This window comes from Anser brachyrhynchus, assembly GCF_964034855.1.
Source record: "Anser brachyrhynchus genome assembly, chromosome: 1".
NCBI classification, from domain to species: Eukaryota; Metazoa; Chordata; class Aves; order Anseriformes; family Anatidae; genus Anser; species Anser brachyrhynchus.
The window spans coordinates 24,167,024-24,183,477 of NC_137694.1; the positions used below are offsets into that span (position 1 = coordinate 24,167,024).

Consider the following 16,454-nt stretch of genomic DNA (forward strand, 5'->3'; position numbering starts at 1 on the left):
AAATACAATGTTTGGTCCACCATGGAGGTAGGTGTCACTGACACATGTTCATTTACCAGTGTGGTTTTATGTTCATTCTTTTTCATTACTATCTCATATTGTTTTTCAAGTCTACTTGATATGAAGCAGACACTTGAGATAATTCCCCCTTAGTTCTCTTTAGATCTTAAAATACTAAGCTCCTAAATATAATTCTAAGAAGCAGAAGGTTGTGGGCACATCAGGAAGGCTTGGAGTAGGGAGGCAAAATTACCTAGAGGTTGGAACTGGAGAAATCCATGTTTTTCTGACTGACATTTAGTCTACCAATAATCTACAATATGTCACTCAGTGCAAAACAGACTCAATTTTTGGACACAATTTTGTAATACCTGCAGTTGGAATTTAGATGAAGAGCTAAGCTAAAGGTTCTCAAACACCAGGTTAATACAAGCAATTGACAATGCAGCTGAACATTATGACAACTGAACCTAAACTTTCAGATTCAGACTGGAAATTAACTTTTTTGGAGACTAGCCACTAACATGGAGGCATTCCGAATGACAGTCTGCTTTAGAAAAATTCACACCTTCCTCTCCATGTGCCATGATTTCTGCTTCAGTAAAAGAGAGAATCACTGAGATGTGCCTTGAGAAACTAGTAAATGATGCTGTGCAGCTGCAAGCTGCTTCTTTGGAAAGCTGAACATCCACTTTTTCAGGTAAAGTATCTGAACAATTATTTATTTTGTGCCAGTGAAACAGCATTATTTTAAAATAAATTGGTGAAGGAGACATTTTTACTTCAGATTAAACTGTAGATTAAATTGTACTTAGACTCTTGACAGCTGTCCTCATTTTCCCCTCACTTAGTGTAGTGGTAATGTAAGTTTTGTTTCACTGAAGTCAGGAAAAAGAAACTTTTAATGTTGTTTTGGTTGTGTTATTGCATTTTTTTCCCCTTTATTTTCAAGATAAAAGCAAGTTTCCAAGTTAGAGGGAAACTAGACATTATACCCTTGGTGCAATATGTCCACAGTTTCAGTTTGAGTCTTGTAGGCCTGACTGTAATATAATAATTTAGCAGGATAAGGATTATTTTAAAAATAATAATATTCCAGTAATTACTTGTAACAGCGCCAAATCCTCAGATATCTAAAGCGCATTGGTTCCTTACAACTTGCTGAGAGGAGAGAAACAGTTCTGACTTTTTAATTGTGTATGAGCTGAACAAAAAATGAGGAGAATCTCTATAAACAATCTTTTTATTCTGATGATTTCTAAAATTTGCAAGTGGAAGAAGTGAGCCCCATTTAATCTCTTACTATTCCTGCAGGAGAAATCTGTCCTCTTTCAGACAGCCTTTGAGTAGGAAATAACCCTTCAAACTGATGAATATCAGAACCTCAGAAGCATGATGCTACTTTTTATTTTTCATTATCTGAGGAATGAATGAAGATAAATAGGATATTTTTTATCCGTATTAGAGACAAAAGACCCAGAGGGTTTGATTCCTTGTGAAACCTAAAAATCTTTTATGAAGGTTCAGACATTTATTGGCATTCAAATTCCAGTGATCTTCACAATAGTAGAGCTTATGAGAAAGTTTGGGTATTAAAAATTACCCTTTGAGTTACTGTGTTGCACCTAAGAACTTTATACATGCTTAAATTAAAAGTACAGCACATACCTGCTATAAAATACAGATTTACCACAATGTATGGACAGCCTGTTTGCTTGCTGTTTACTGTAAGAAGTGTCTGTCAAACCATGCTACAGCAAGCAACAGACATTCACTGTGGAAAGCATCCTTGGCAAAAAATTTAAAAAAAAAAAAGGGTAATGCAAAATTAGTTGAAAAAAAAATAAATGAGGAGGAAAGTAGAGAATCCTGTGTGCAGATTTCTGAAATTCACCTAAGAACACACTGTATGTATTCAGTTGTATTCAGCTATAGCTCACCACGATGCCTGTGTTTGCAATAGCCAGTGTTTGCGACACACTGCTCGCTACCGGTAAGAAGTTGGCTCAGCTGCAGGGATTAGCCAATGTTAACTCACATCAGGCGAGGACATTAATGCCTAATCGCTACATTTATTGTTGCACTGCTCTCAGTTTCGGTAACAGAGGGCACAGGTGTAAGAAGAATGTTGTTTTGCAATGATCAGGTCTGCCCATGACCAGCTCTGCAGGTCTGCAGCTGGCCTTCTCAAAAGTTTGGGGGTGCACTTCAGATTTGGGATTTTATTTTGGGTAAAATATCAGCCTTTTAGGAGTTTGGCTGCAGGGAATGGAGCCGAAGTGTGTTACCTCCCTGTATGCATGGGCACGGGGAGGCCTGTGCTTCTGCCTGCGTGGTCAGGCTCCACACGACCCGTGTCCCAGGCTGGTGTGTCTTGTCCTGGCCGCAGGCTGCCCTGTGCCTCAGGTCCTGCAGAGCCAGAGCAGACCCCGGCCAGAGCCAGAGCTCTGTCTTCAGAGCTGGCTTTGCTATTTGGCCTCTCAAGAGAGGAGAAGGGTGAGGAAGATATTAACAGGGTTAGTGGCTTTTAAGTGGGCTGCGGCCATTCCCAGTACGGTTCCTTTTCCCTCCGAGGCTGAGCAGCAGTGTCCAGACAATCTCATCCTGAGCACTGGCCACCAAAAAGCCATTTGGCCAGCACTGTTGAGAAGCCGTGAGCCAGGCAGATCTGAGGTCTGATTTGTTGGTAGCGGTGTTTCCATGCTGTTTCTTTAGATAGAAACTAGGGCAGCTGCAGCCAACTGGAAAGAAGGAAAGGTGGGGAAAATTGCTCCAGAGCAAGAGTGCATCAGGATGAGGAAAGTTTGAGAGCAAGTAGTGGGGGAGCAGGGCACAGGGTTGGGAACCTGCAGCTCAGGGACAGAAAGGGCTGCGAGGAACAGAGCCGGCCCTGCGGGGCCTGAGGGAAGCCTCTCCAGATCACTGCGGTCCGTGCAAAATTTCCTGCTGACAGGAAGCCACAAAGATGTCTGAACCAAGCCCAGAATAAAGGACTGAGTCAGAGAGGGAGATACGTATAAAAATCAATTTTATGAATGTCTTATCTAGCTGTTTTTTTTTTTTTTCTTTTTTTTTCTTTTCTAAGTCTTAGAGCCTTTTGATTGCCTTTGAGGAGCCCGCTCTAGGGAACTGGCCTAGGGAGGGAACTGCAAAGCTGAGGACTGCTTTCAGTCTCCTCACCCAGCTGTGCTCAGCTATTCCCCAGCCCCAGCAACACAAACTTGAGTCTGGCTGAAGACCAAATCGGTGTAATGCAGCGCTTCTCTCCTTGGTTGCTCTGCAACCAGCAGCTGCAGCCTTCCTGTTGTTAGATCACCCTGACACTTTGCGGAGGAATGTGGAGGCATTGGACCTTGTGACAGAAGAATTTACAGACTGCTTGATTAGCCAGGAGAGAGTTTTCCAGAATCTGACAGAAAGTCTCATTAACCCCCCGTTATCGTTTTTTAGAATACCTTGGGAAATGGGTGTGTGTGTCTGCATACGCACACCGCGTATATATCCTGTAAGGGACAGCTGTCATCGCCACCCGTAGCACATCTGGCTGCAGTGGGTTAACGGTGCTTGCTGTCCGTCTGCTTCCAGAGCGTGAGGACCCTAAATGAAATGGGACGTGGATGCTGTTAACCCACACAGCAGAAATATCCACTGGAAACTGTCTCAGCCTCAGCAGCAAGAGGAGATAGATCTGGTTTCGTAAACCTTAGTTCAGGCTACTGTCCCGTCTCCTGACTGGGACCACTGCCCACAGCTGTGGGCAGGCAAGAGGAATTTGGCTATTTGGCACTGACAACTGGGGCTGACATCCCATGTGTGGGATGAGCCAGCCTCGAGCTGTGCCAACCTCGGTAGAGGAGACTGAGGTGAGAACATGGGAGGTGTATTGTCCCCCTCCAGGGACTGGATATAGTGAGTGTGAGTGGCTGGTATAGTGTCAGGCTGGCCTTGAGTGCAAGAGTTGGGAATGTCGTTCTAGTTTTCCAGAAGTACTTTTGTGTACTGAACAAATAGGCATGTTATAATGGGATTTTAAACTGTTGACGCAGGTAGGACATACATTTTTCAGAAAATAAGGGAAATTTATCAGTGATAGTAAGTTGGGGTTTTTGTTTGTTTTCTGTGAAAGTTGCCATGTGACATAACAGGAAAGGGAAGAAAGGGTTAATTTCATTGAAATGTGGACAATTTGTTTAAAGTGTATCCAACAGTTGGCCAAGAACTTAATTTAAGCTGCTGCTGTTTAGTTTGCTTTGTAAGAATGCAGCCCTTTGGAGCCCAGAGCGGCTGGTATTTTGCTACCTATCAGCATACACAAATACAATCTTTTCTTCCAAAGTGTTTCCTTCTGCCTGTTCATAGGTAACGTAATAATCATTCAGGACATGTTTTAGAAAAAAAAAGGATCCTGTTCTGAATAAGTCTTACTATTTATTTATTCATTTATTTATTTAATTATTCCACTACGGCTGGATGAATATTTTGTGGGGGTTGAGGAGAAAGAGAACATAATCCAGAATTTAATTTGCAAGAACCAGAAGGAGGGGAAGCTTGCGGGGATGTCTAGAGCTCATTCCTACAATCTCAGTCTGTAAATCTTTTACAGAGCTATATATGTAAGTTGGCTGGATGTTAATCTTTGCAAAGATTAAGAGTAAAGGTCGTGACCTGAAGCCAAGTTGGAGGACACAGTGATTAATGTCTCTCCATAAGTAATTTCAATAAGGAATTCCAGGGTGCCACACTTTATATGTTTTTGGAGTTGTAATATATCTCCTTCTTCATATTTTCTTGGAAATTGGAAATACATGGCTAATGAAATCTTTCATATGAAAATTGATACTATTGATTTATAAGACTTCTGTTTTCTGGTATGTTAAGTATGCTTTGTGTCCCTTCTGTCCTAATTTACACCCACTAGATCTGGTGATCTGAATTCCTTGGCCTAAGCAGATCCTCCAGGCAAGTAGGTCATTGGAGCGGAACAGTAGAGCTGGCCAAGGCCGTGTGTTTCCAGTTCACATGAGAAGTTAATATCAAAACTTACCTTTGTTTTGAATCAGAATAAAACTAAACTAAGAGCAAAAAATGTTGCAGGTTAGAAATTAGGGGGGGAGGGGAGCCATCTATTCCAAATTCCAAAATTCCATCATTCCAAAATTAAGTTGTCCATCTGTTGTTGGCTTTGGCTGCTGCTGAAAATTTAGCCTGGCTACCTGAGCAAGTTTCTATGTGTCACTCTTACCAATACTGCAAGACCTAGTGTATGCACTCTCCTTCAGGTAAAGGAGCAGTAGTTCATTCCTGCTTCATCTCTGCTGCACAGAGGTACTAGCAGACATGCTGTAGACCCGCCTCCAAACTTATGTTGAAATTACTTGTTGGAGAAGCCTTGCCTACTGCTGATGTACTTTTGTGAGTGTCCGTTGACCCTGGAGCCTGGAGACTCGGCTACGCGTGGCCGAGGTGGCTGGAAGCCTGCAGAATACTGCTGAGGACTCAAGGAAAACACATCACAAGGACCAAGAGGCTTCTGCAGAACTTTTCAAGAGATGGTGTCCGATTAAACAGCATATTTCAAACGTCCTAGCTCCTGCTCCTACAGCTTTTCTTACACAGTTATTTTTGTGGGGAATTGCCACAGCTTCTTTCTTTCCCTCCATCATAATGAATTCTGGAGGGGATGTGAATGTCCCCTAGTTCTGCACTATAACTGATGAACAGATTTGTTATTTATTAGGTGCTGGCACCACTGTGTACTCGGAGCTCCTGTTGGCTTCAAAGGATGACACGGATAGGCTTTCAGTGAACGACTGCTGAAGATGTGAAATGCACATGCAGGGAAAAAGAAACTCTTAAAACATCTTAAGATCTCAAGTACAGGCTCAGAATTACTTCTAATAACAAAGTAATATCATTTTTCTGTGGTTTTCATGTATGCTGTTAGGCATAATTAAGAAGAATTCCGACTCTTTCCACAAAACCAGCATGGCCCTACAATATTAATTTACAGTTTGCTTTGAACTTGAAATAAGTAATTATTTCAGAATAAGGGAGAATGGGTGGGTGCTAACCAAACCTCATGATTAGTACTCCCTGATCTTTCAGGCTGATTTCAATACTGATTCATTTTCAAATGATGCAAATTGGAAGAGCCTTAAAATATGGTTCAGTGCAACTCAGGACCTGATTTCTGATTTCTGTATTTGGTCTGTTTTAAAAGAAAATATTAATGGTTAAACAATTATTAATATTTTTCTCTTATGTACTTTTGCTTTATTATATTAATAAATACATTACTGGATGCAGAGAGAATCCTGTAATTCTATGGTGAGTTTTTACATCTGGATTTCAGTCTTTGATTATTGAAATATGTTTTCTTGGAAATATATGTTTCCATTGAAATATATGTTTTCCTGCACAGCTGATTAAATAACACTGATACAAATATGCTTTCTTGTTATGTAACTGCACTTGTATCCCACAATAAACAGTTTTCTTGCAATAAAAAACACTTGCAACATAGCACAGAAAATCTCATGTTGCCTATCTTATAACATGTTAGGGGGATTACTTCCAAATTCAGTGAAACTTCTTGTAAACTACTAAGTTGCAAACACTTTGTTTAGCTAAGTTAAAGTAAACACTTGTTAATTCATGCAGACTAGTTCTGTGGGTATAACAGAATTTACATTTGGTCACTTTTCATCTCAGTAGAATTAGCCATTTTAAAAATTACTCCACGGATGACTTTTTGCTAACACTCCATTACTTCTTCGGGTAGTCCCAGTGATAACACTGAAAACAACCTATGAATCTATGCAGACACGGCTGTGAAGATGAGAGCAGAGCCAGTCTCCATCCCACCCCGGTGGAAGGTTGTGTCTGCAGCCTTCTCCCACTGCTGCAGTTTCAGCCTGAAATTTAATCAACTTTGTTAGCAGAAAGATTCTTCGCCATGCTGAATGAGGCTGATGATATGATGTGTGTGCTAGTATCTTACTCTCTCCTCCAAGCAGTGTCTTGCTTCACAAGCCTGTTCCCTTTCACTGGAACTGCCTGACTTAGGGCATGCAATGTGACCACGTTGACTACCAGCAAGGCACTCAGCCTCCTGTTTGCACAGGAGACACTCCACCAAGCTAAGCTTGTACAGTGCTTACTAGGTACTGAGAGAGCTCCCACTGAAAGAGTGAAAAAAAAAAGAAAAAAAGTATCTTCAGAAGGCCCCCAAACTGCACAAGTCAATTTTACTTTAATTCTAGTTTGTTGCTACTGCATGGGGAGATGGGAGTACTTGTGTGCTTTGTTTTGCTACTAGATTTCATAGATTTTTTTTTTTTTGAGAGAGAGTCTGGATTACCAAGAATCCCTGAGTAAACATGTCTGTGTGTTTATTGTCCAAAATTAGTGAAAGATTAGGAAGTAAAATCTTGATTAAGATAAACCTGTCTTTGGTGTGTCTATGAGAAGGAAATATTCTCAGGACTGTATAAACTTAAATGACTGCTCTGATTTTATTGTTGATAAGTCCTGGTCACAGGAAAAGACACAAAGGTTGACTGAAAAATGAAGGAAGGGATGAGAAAAACAGTACTGAAGATTAGCTAAAATATATGCCTGTCAATGAGAATACTTTGGATGAGCTCATCTAGCAGTTTGATAAACTTTATAATGACAAGTACATAAGATTATTGGAGGAGAAGATATACTTCAAAACTCAGAAGTATTACGAAGTCAAAACTTTACACATAATTAAGCATTGTAAGATTTTTTTTTTATGTGATTTTGCATGTGGATGTTTAGGAAAAACATACACCATTTTTGGAGAATAAATTATTAATTTCAAGTTTGGAGCCAAGGCAGGAGAAGATCTAATAAAGAATTCCAAAAATCTGTACTAAGAAGAGAAAATAGAATTAGATTCCTGTGGCATGAATGTGGAGAGCATGTAGATAATATAATAGAAGATTGATCAATAAAATAGCTCTTGGGAATACTGAAACAAACAAAAAACCACCAATATTTATTTTCTCACAAGGTTAAATTTAATGGAGAAAAATAAATCTTATGTATTTTAAAGCATATTAATAAAATGGAACAAAAAATATCTTCTATGGAACAAGACAAACTGCAAAAGTTATTAGTGACTGTAAAATGAAAAAAACGAGATTAAGTTTAGGAATGATCATTTAAGGATGATTACTCCAAGAAATTTTACTCAGTGACATTGATCGGTTAAAATTTCTTACACACATTTTTTACAAACTATCTTGATTCAATTTTATATTTTCCCAGAATGAATGTAGTACTCTTCTTTGCGATAATTCTTCTTCTGTTCTTCCAAGGAAGTGGAAGTTGAACATTGTCCTGAGTATAAAGCAAAGATAATAGTCAATGGTTTTGCCTGATTAAGTTCTTTCCTCAACAGTAACACAAACTGATCAGTCATCTCAGACAAAAGTCAGTATGGCTGATGACATTAGCATGTCATCAACGCACAGACAACATCAATTGCAGAAAGTATAATTATACCACTTCCAGTTAGCTGTCATCACTTGAAATAATTAAACAACAAAGAGCTGTTAAGCTAGCAAACAACTGATGAAATGATTTAAATATTTTCCCTTCTCATATTGCTTCCCAACACATATCATTATAGTACAATGCTCAATGTGACTCAAATTTTAGTTGATGGAAGACCACATCAAGTAGATTTTGCTGTCGTGAAGGAAAGCCCCCTGCAAACAAAGCCGTATTTTATAGTCAACAGTGCCAATCTAGGCAGACTTTTTTTCCTGCTTATTTTGCATTCTGTATGAGCTGAAACATGCAGCCTTCGAAAAAAGAAAGCTCTTTTCTGGGAATCATATCATGCCATTAATTTTAAAACAAAATACATCCTCCAAAATGATAAAGATCAAAAGCACAGGATGGTTTTTAATCAGGTGGCACCTGAATTTTTCTAGCTCAGATTGTCTGCTGAAAAAAAATATGAACTACTTTCACAAACATATTTTGGAACTAGTTGCCAAACGTGTTGTGTAATCTAGGAGAGTATTATTAGCACCTCATGCTCTGAAGAGGTTTACAAATTCATATTTGCTCTAGCACGGGCTCTGTCACTTTATGACATGAGGAATATATACCATTGAGTGGGGAGAAGTCTGAAACATCTGTACTAAAAACTCCAGCAGACCATTAGACCACGCATGGCAGTTAGCCACTCTGGTATGCACACATACTTGACCAGACTTTGGGAGCGTCTGTTCTGATAAAAAGATTTGCCCATGCAGATCCTCTCTAGCTTAAAGATTTTGGTCCTCTTGATGAAGGAGGGTTCATACAGCACAAACTACATGGCCATCATTCAACAAACATAAACATGGAAATCATATTTTCTTCATAGGCAGCTCTTTAAGGACACTTTTCATAGAGTGCAAGAGCTCTCAATTTCCATGTGTAAGAAATGAAGCAGGAAAGGCAGGAAAACAGACTTCACCTTTGAAGAAAGGCTGAGAAAGCTGGGGTTTAGCCTAGAGAAGAGAAGGCTACAGGGAGACACACTGCAGCTTTTCAGTACTTAAAGGGGGCTTATAAGAAAGATGGAGAGAGACATGTTAGAAGGGAGTGTAGTGATAGGACAAGGGGGAATGGTTTTAAACTGAAAGAGCATAGATTTAGAGTTGATTTAAGAAACAAATTCTTCACTCTGAGAGTGGTGAGGCACTGGAATAAGTTGCCCAGAAAAGCGGATGCCCCATCTGAATTTTTCAAAGTCAGGTTGGATCAGGCTTTGGGTGGCATGATCTAGTGAGAGATGTCTGTGCCCATGGCAGGGAGGTTGGACTGGGTGATCTTTAAAGATCCCTTCCGACCCAAACAGTTCTGTGATTCTATGATTTGATTTTAGGGAGACAGAAAGTTGTTAAATGGTGAATTAGGTCTATATATGATGTAAAGTTGGTGTTCTGGTTCTGTGCCAGAGTCGCATGACAGTAGATCAGAGGAAGTGTCTCTTAAAGAATGATACTTTTGTCTTTTTGGTCACTGAGAATAATATGCAGTAAACTGGAAAGTTTATGAGTTTTCTTTCTTTCTTTTTTTTTCTTTTTTTTTTTCTTTTTTTCCCACTATGTATTGTTGCCAGCAAAGAATGTTTGCCAAGAGCACAAGGCAGAATGATTCTTCCTTAAAAGAAGCACATTGGACGACCATGTACACGAGCCTGGGACATTCAGTGAAGCCTCTAGAAAGATGGTGGAGCAAAACATGGCACAAAGTGCAGGGATGGTGGTTCCTTCATCAAGAGGACCATACTGAACACAAATGAGAGGTCCTAGACAAGTAAATAACTGAAGTTGTGGAAGCTGAGTAGCAGGTTTCCCAGGCAGGTGTCCAGGATGGTCTTGGAATCAGTCTCATCTGGTTAATGTCATAGCATCATAGAACCATATAATATCCTGATTTGGAAGGGACCCATAGGGATGGATCATCAAGTCCAACTCCTGGCTGAACACAAGACCACCCAAAAGTCAGGCCATCTGTCTGAGAGCACTGTCGAAATGCTCCTTGAACTCCAGCAGCTCAGTGCTGTGACCACTGCCCTGGGCAGCCTGTCCCAGTGCCCGCCCACCCTCTGGGTGCAGAACCTTTCCCTAACCCCCAGCCTGACCCTCCCCTGTCCCAGCTCCATGCCGTGCCCTCGGGTCCTGTCGCTGTCCCCAGAGAGCAGAGCTCAGCGCCTGCCCCTCCGCTCCCCTCGTGAGGGAGCTGCAGGCCGCCATGAGGCCTCCCCTCAGCCTGCTCTGCTCTGGGCTGAGCAAACCCAGGGACCTCAGCTGCTCCTCATACGTCTTGCCCTATAGACTCTTCACTATTTTTGTAAGCCTCCTTTGGACACTCTCTAACAGATTTATATCCTTATACTGTGGCACCCAAAACCGCACACAGTGCTCATGGTGAGGCTGCACCATCACAGGGCAGAGCAGGACAATCCCTTCCCTTGACGAACTGGCAGCACTGTGCCTAATGCACCCCAGGGTATGGTTGGTCCTTTTGGCCAAACATACTACACCGGACAGAAAACAACCTTCCCAGCACAATGGTTGTGCCACTCATTGCTCCTTGGTCAGTGCCCTTACAGTTGTAACAGACACTTCTGAAGTGCAAACAGACAAATCAGAAAAATACTGTGTTAGATGCATACTACTTTTCCTCATACTAAGCAAGTGGGAAAAAGAGAAAACAATACGGTAAACACTAGCTGGGTTTGCTTTGTGAAAATAAAAACTGAAAGTTGTGAAGTGCAGTTTTGTCCATAACAATAGGTTTTCAGTGCCTCATCTCTGCAACTCCCACAGAACACCTTCTGAGTTTACGAGCAAACTCAGTCAGAACCCAAGTCAAAATTTATTCATTCACCAGTGCCAACCACGTATCTTACAGGCCAAATTCCCTCGGAATCATGCTAGCTCAGTGTCTCAGTGTGCAAAAAACCAACCCCAAAATGTGTGATTATAACATTTAATTTATTCTTAAGTGATCAGCTCAGCCCCATGAGTAGTATTCAGAATAAATTTAACAACAAACCTACTCTCGTGACTTTAAAATATTAATAACTAAAAAGAAAAGGTATTTTTTCAGTCACTTTGAAGGCTAATTTACTGTTTTTTACTGTTACAGAACAGACAGCACGAACAGTAAAGTATCTTGTTCTATGTTTAAGCTTTCCCTTCTAAAAGCAAGAAAACAAGACAAGGCAGTTTTCCATCAGAAGGTGCACTAAATTATATTGATCATACACTAGAAAAAGTTGTGTTGAATAAAGACCAAAATAAGTGAAGATACTGCATAGGAACAAAGAGCATAATTACATAGAATTCACATCCTCAAAAAATATAAATAAATTAAAAAGGAACAAAAAAAAGGAGTTGTGCCTAAATGATTTAATTCAAAACTGAAAAAGTCACAGAAAAAGCTGAAGGCAAAATAGTCGTGTGCGTGTGTTTATATATATACACATACATATATATGTATATATATATATATAAAGTCAATTCAAAATAAATCTTCATGTACTTGATAAACTTACAGACAATGAATCAGTTCCAGCCAGGAAACACTCTCAGCAGAACTAATTTACCAAAGGCACTGATGAAGCTAATTTGCTTCCAGTTCTGAAGCTAACTTGTTTACAGCTAGTTCAGAGGTGGAGATAAACATTATCAAGGAGTTTGTGAGAAACAAATTCATGTAGACACAGACTTTATATAATTTGTATACTCAAGTAACAGGGCCTTTCTAAGCTTTCAGGGTGTGCTACATATATGAGACCATTATCTGGGCTATTTATTGCTTTAAAATCATCTGTATTTATATTATTATACATTTGTATTTTACATTTATACAGGCAATATATATATATGTAGTTTACATGTAAATTGTGTTTTGGAAAAACTACTTCATATCACTATATTTGCTGCTGGCCAGTGATTCTGGTGGGAAGACATATAGGAATGGAGGCTACCAGGATGAATGAGTATAGCAGAGGATCTCAGCACTATCTAGCATCATTAGAAGAGAGGATTCAGCTTCAGAAGGAAGATTACACACTAATTGCTGAAGCACTTGAACTGATTCAAAGAACAAGACTGTGAGTACAGGTCATCTTGAAAAATCGTGGCAATAATGTCCTTCAAGCACAGTGGGTTTCTATTCAAAACTAAAAGGAGTAATATACTGTGCTTACAATGAATAGTGAAATTTTAGTCTTTAAAATGTTTAAAGTCATTGTGTTCTGCTTCTTTTTATTTTGTTTGCTTTTATGCAGTAAGTCTAGAAACATACTCAACACATGTCAAATTCTGTCCATTCAGAAATACAGCCTGAATGTAGGTATGAAATGTGTCTCTTCTTTTCTCGCTACATGATGAAAATAGATTTCATCTGGTTTCTATGAACTGCTTCTCCAAACATTGTCAATAATCTCTTCCAAAGAGCTATCACTTTCCCAGCAGTTCTGTAATTTAGGAGCAGAAATGCAAAGAAAATTGGGAGGAAAAGAGTACTTTGAAGGTATTTTTTAACTACAGCTCTTTAGCAAATCAGGACAAGATCACAGGAATACATCAACCAAACTATTTCAGAAGTTTCCATCCTTAGTTTGGGTTAATGACACATGTTGTCCAGAGTCTTGAATCTCATGCTATTAGAATTATTTTTTTTAATTTATTTTTTCCCCCTGTGTGCTCTGCATGTTGGTTTACCCCCTTTTCCATACAAATCACATTGTCCCTGATAGCATTCTGCTAAGGTTAGAAGATACTGTTCCTTAGGAGACAATTTAAAAAAAGACCAAGGGGTGGTAGTGGGAGGAGTTTCAAATACATCAAATCACATTTCCATAAGGATTTACTAACTTAGAGAGTTTTTAGGGCATTTAGAGTTTGTTGGAGCAGTTGTTTGCCATCTTGTTGGATATGTACTTAGAAATGGGAACACTTCAGGATGTGATTTTATCCCACCAACACCCCTAAGTGCTAAATCTTAGATATACTATTACATTTTCCCAACATCTGGTGCTTTGATTCCTTTGTGTTTTTTACAAAATCTTGATCAAGGCCCAGCACATTCATAGCATCATTTCTCTTCACCACTGATTTGATGGGAGGCCCTGTGTGGTGGGAAACACCTGTGAATACACATCCAATTCTATCACTGATCATCAGCGTAATACTGATTGTTTTTACTTCCCTGCTTTCATATCTGTAACAGGGAGAAAAAGAGGGAGTGGGAGTTTCTTTCTCTTCAAATGTGCTTTCTGGGGATGTAAATTAAATTTTCAGTCCCAAAAGCTGTTAGGCTTTTCAGGGAAAATAATGAGGTGTAAAAATGGGAAACAGCCAGGCAAAATTTCCTGAGGTGGTTGAACGCCTTGCAGAATATGCAAGATCTTAGGAAATTAGTACTTAAGATCTAATTTCCTTGTTTTCCATTTAGTAAACATTTATTCTCAATACTATCTTTCAAAATGTGTCAGTCAATGTTGGGTTCATACTAAAGATATTTATTTCTTCTCTAGCGAAAAAAGAAACCCTGTGATCCCTGCCAATGGTAAATAAATACACAAAATTGGAGATGTTGCAAACATGAGTGAGGGAAAGTTAATTATTCAATAAAAATTAAGTTAGTAATTCTGATGCAATCTTTTTATTGATAGATATTTGCTATATCCTGTTTGTTCAAACTTTTTAAGACCCAAGCCAAAGAGAGTTATTTCTTTCTGCAGTGCCCCAAGTCTTTTGCAGTCAGTCATTCTTGACTCCATAAAGATAAGTTTTGCTGTTGTTGGTGGTGGTGGTTGCTTTTTTTTTTTCTTTTTTCTTTTTTTTCCTAAATAGTCAAAGGATAAAACACATCTGTCCTAGCACAAACATGTAAAAGCTTGATATCTTGCCCTAACGCACTTGCCTAGGGCTTTTTATAATCAGTGAAAAGAAACAGCCATCTTAGAGTGAAATTCACCTCAGCCTGCTATAGACAGCTCAGTTAAGCAGGCTGGGAGTACTTATATCTCTCTGCAGATCTTGAAAAAAAAAAAAAAAGGTTACTGTAACTAGTTTAGACAGGTCCTTGTAAAATTATGAGAAGTGAATCCCACCACAGTGCTCGCTCAGACCACTTCTGGAGCTTTCTTCTCTGCATTACATTTTTCAGAATGTGGTAATTTCAGAATTCAAGCTCTCAGTTTCTTATATGAAAAAGTTTACATTGATGATAATGCCTCTTGATTTTGTTATCAGTGAATATCCTCAACATTTTTTTTTTGAAAGCATAAATGACTCAAGACCTTTGAGAAGCTGTTTTTCAAATGTTACTTTGCCTGGGTTGTTCTTCCACTGATTTCTTCCCTTTGGTCAATACTTTACCCCACCTTATAGCTCTTGTAGTGATTAGGACATAGCCTTCCCATTACAATAATCATTTATTGGTATAACAAATGCTTTGCTGCTAGATTAGAAGTGCTGCTGTAAAATGTTGCTTTTCGTCTCATTCTATAAAGGTATCCTGTTAATCCCAGAAGATCAACTTCTGATAAGGATTTTTTTTTCCTGTTTTCTATCCCCATGTTTCCAAGGATCCTGCCCTGTAGAGCCGTGTACTAAAATTTTGCGTGCTTTTGAAAATCCCATGTATCACTGTGTAACTGAAGTGTTTCTTTTAGTTTTGGACAGTAGTATTCACATTATATCTGTGATGGTCAAAAGACAAAGGCAAAGTAAGATGGAGAGTGTCAACGTAACTTACAAGGCCTTTGGCAAGGTGTGGTGGATTGACTTGGTTCAGCAGCCAAGCACCACCCAGCTGCTCCCTGTGCCCTGCAGAAGGACAAGGGAGAGAATAGGAAGAACAGAAGTGAGAAAAATCATGGGTGGAGATAGTTTAGGAAGCAAAGAAAGGAAAGGGGAGGAAAGAACAACAACAAAACAAAACAAGAAAAAAAACACACAAGCAATGCAAAGGCAGTCAATCACTGTCCACCTCCCCCAAGCAGACCAATCCTCAGCCAGACTCCGAGCAATGCCTGTCTTCTCAAAACATCCTTTCCCTCAGATTTTATAGCTGAGTATGACATCATATGGCATGTAATATCCTTTTTGTTATGTCCCCTCCCAACTACTTCCACACCCCCAGCCTACTTGATGAGAGGGCAGAGTGGCAAAAAGTAGGAAGTCTTGACGCTCTGCAAGTACTGCTCAGAAATAACCAAAACACTGGTGTGTTATCAACCGTTTTACTCACAAATCCAAAATACAACAGCATACAGGCTGCTATGAAGAAAATTCCACCCCAGCCACACACAGTACAATCTTCACCACCACCTACATCATGCTTAGGTCCCACACTATCCAGTACTTCCCCTTTAACAACCACCCTCTTTCCAGTCCTTTGATAAATATGCAAATATCATTCCATCTAAGGGCCACACTTGTATATTTTTCTTTAAATGTCCATTGACATTTTTTATTCCAGGACTTTGGCTCCATCTGATATGGTGGTCACTCAGGACAGGAGAAGTGGCATGCTGTGTTGAACTATTGGGCACCAAAGCCAGGTCAGGCTGGGTCACTGCTGCACTTGCCTGGCTTCTTGCAAGTCTCATTCTCTGCTGGTTCAGGTGATTCCTGCTGTAGTACTTCTGATTATACATAACTCAAATCATGTGCTATTTTCCCCCAAAGTTTAATCTTCTTGAGGTACACACCAGAGCTCCCCATCCTTCCACATTACCCATGAAGTGCACACAGTTCTCTGAGTGAAAGCAATCCTGCTAACGGGTTTGCCTTTTCCCAAGGGAAGAGGGACACATGCTGTCTTTCCCAGTCAGTTCTCTGCATGTCCTAGGGGGACCTTATCTCTTTCCACAGTACAAAGGTTTTGGGAGGGGTGTGTGG

General features: G+C 39.7%; 1 protein-coding gene across 3 annotated transcripts in view; it reads left to right on the top strand.

The window, feature by feature from the left end:
• Nucleotides 1-16,454, top strand: part of SLC13A1 (solute carrier family 13 member 1) — a 59,130-nt gene that overhangs the window by 10,836 nt on the left and 31,840 nt on the right. The window contains exon 2 of one of the 3 annotated variants that reach the window (XM_080576726.1): nucleotides 16,033-16,177. The exons of the other annotated variants lie outside the window; for them this stretch is intronic. The gene's annotated coding sequence lies outside the window, so the exon portion shown is untranslated. The remainder of the gene's footprint in view (nucleotides 1-16,032; nucleotides 16,178-16,454) is intronic. 3 annotated transcript variants of the gene reach the window in all.